This window comes from Aplysia californica, unplaced genomic scaffold, assembly GCF_000002075.1.
Source record: "Aplysia californica isolate F4 #8 unplaced genomic scaffold, AplCal3.0 scaffold00002, whole genome shotgun sequence".
NCBI classification, from domain to species: Eukaryota; Metazoa; Mollusca; class Gastropoda; order Aplysiida; family Aplysiidae; genus Aplysia; species Aplysia californica.
This window is the reverse complement of record NW_004797272.1, coordinates 1450671-1453170: the sequence shown is the minus strand read 5'-3', so window position 1 is coordinate 1453170 and position 2500 is coordinate 1450671. Positions and strand designations below refer to the sequence as shown.

At 41.0% G+C, this 2500-nt stretch overlaps 1 protein-coding gene across 1 annotated transcript in view; it reads right to left on the bottom strand.

Annotated features, from left to right (window-relative positions):
* The window catches only part of LOC101852060 (yolk ferritin), a gene marked incomplete in the record, with an annotated part of 23345 nt that overhangs the window by 19866 nt on the left and 979 nt on the right, over window positions 1-2500 (bottom strand).

The following is a 2500-nucleotide window of genomic DNA, read 5'->3' as shown; positions in this document are numbered from 1 at the left end:
CGGGTTCAATATAAGCTAGCTGTCTAAGAACCCCCTCCCCCCAAAAAAAACAACAACAACAAAACAACAAACAACAAAAACAACAACCCCCAATTTAAAAAAAATCCAACTATCAGAGAGCACGTGGACTACTGAAAACCACTGGAAATCACAGCAACATGTCGCACATGCTCTCAGGGGTAGGTCACGTCTGTGAAACTCCAGTTGCATTTGGAGACGTAAAAAACATGAACCGGAAGTAGCATGTGTTGGTATTATTTTCTCACGTCGCACGTTGCAAACAACGCACCTGCATTCTGAAACGTGCTTCGAATCACACAGACAATGTGCAAACACAGCTTACGCTCTAGCACGAAAGAGGTTTTAAGGGGGGGGGGGGGGGGGGGCTACACCCCCAAAATCAAAATTCGGCTCAAAATCATGGAATTTGAGTTGTAGGCATTTTTAGCTTTCTCAGCCTCTCCTACGACTATTTCATGGCATAAGAACCCCCAAAAACCGTATTTTTTCCCGTACCTAGCATGTTTGTAACCGCCATTTCCTCATAAAGTCAGTATTTTATTTTCCTTTATCGGCCGTTTTCTCAAAATGCGACTTTCCTCTGTATTTTTTTTCAATAACTCCACCATTTTTCTTCCAATCTTCATGAAATTTTCACAGAATGAAGAAAAGAGGTAATACTAAAAGTTTTTCTGTTGAATTTTTGATATATGGAATACATTTTTGTTGGTGGTGTCTGGAGTGTGGATTTTCACGGATTTTTCGCAAACTTGAATGCTACCTCAGGAAAAAATTCCTTAAAAATGTTCTAATTCGATTAGGAAAAAAACAACGGACAAATATTTAGATCTAATGTTTGTGAACACGCATGCAAAAAAACAACCAATTTCCATGAGCGATAAGTGCGGTATTCATTACGTAAGACATATATGTCAATAAAATCCAGTATGGCGATGTATCCATGGAAACGAAACTTTTTTCTCAAATTTGATTGCGGATTTTAAGACTCCTTACTATGCTTGTTATATGTGTGAAATTTGGTAGAATTCGGTACAGTAATAAGCGAGATAGCCTCCAGGTGTATCCCCCCCCCCCCCTTAAGCTTTGTTCACCTACTTTCAAAATGGTAAAGCAAATAAATGCAAAACGTGTACGCGCTATGAGTATGCTGAAATATGCTGGAATTGGGCTGTCTATATTTGTAAGACACTTAGAATATGCAGAAGAGCCATCCAACGCTTGAACGAGTGGAGTGTCTTAAGACCACATGGATTGTCCAAGACAGGCCTTGGAGTGGCTGACCTAGGGCGACAAGTCAACGCTTGGATTTAATTTTCGACACTCATGTGTGAAACCTGTTCCAATCACGAGCACAGGCTGCCAGGCTCTTCGAACTGTCTAAAACTGTTAAACGTTTCGAAACTGCAAATTCAATTTGTCTTACTACTGCTCTTACAAAAGATAATGGATTACGGGCTTATCGCCCTTTACCGGTTCTTTATTTTTAAGGCATTGATAAAATTTGGCGTAGCAAAAGTTGGGAAGGAGCCAAAAACGTAGGTAAAGTCATCTGTTCAGGAATGAATCCAGGTTTTTAGATGATGCCATCGATGGAAGAAAAAGAGTGCTTAGGAGAAAAGTTCAGAGAATTCACCAAGCCAATATTTATCAAGTGGACCGATTTGGTGGCGAAAGTGGGATGGTATGGGGTTGAATTCCAGCTCATGATCGCATACATTTGGTTACCAATTAAGATTCCCTCGCAGGACGACGATAGGTGACGAAATTCTTTGTTCCCGTGTAGGACGCTATATGGCACGGCATGGTGGAATTTTTCAACACGCCAATGCCCGACTCTACACGGTAGTCAGTCAAAACTTCGCCCAGCCTCATCAAATCAATCTTCTTGACTGGCTGTCAAGGTCACCAGAGACCATAACACAAAAGGCCATCTTTGGAATTACCTTGACCGGAGGATTAGAAACAAGCCGCGCCTTGTGTAAACCCGCCAGAAACTACGGGCTGCACTTCATTAGGAAAGGCCGAGGATTCTTCTGGCAGCCACAAGGACAGAGTTTATACAGCCAAGGAATATACGTTGTGTAGCATTAAAACTAGTCGGAGGAAGGCCTCCTGAAATACTAAGCAAAATTTAATTTGGGTTTTGCAAAGGTCAGAGTGAATAAAGTTGTCTTCTTTGAAATTAACAGGTAGGCCTACATTGGCCAGAAATTGTATAACGATCACATGGGCTGAATTTCGTTCATCTGTATTGAAAAGCAAAGAGTTATTAAGTTTTTCTTTGAAAATTGATGTGACAAAACTTATGAAATTTCGTACATATACATACAAAGATGCATATCTTTGGATACATTGTACATAATATAGTATACACACATACAGAAACGCACGCGCGCGCACAAACACGCTCACTGTGTGTGTGTGTGTGTGTGTGTGTGTGTGTGTGTGTGTTGTGTGTGTGTGTGTGTGTGTGTGTGTG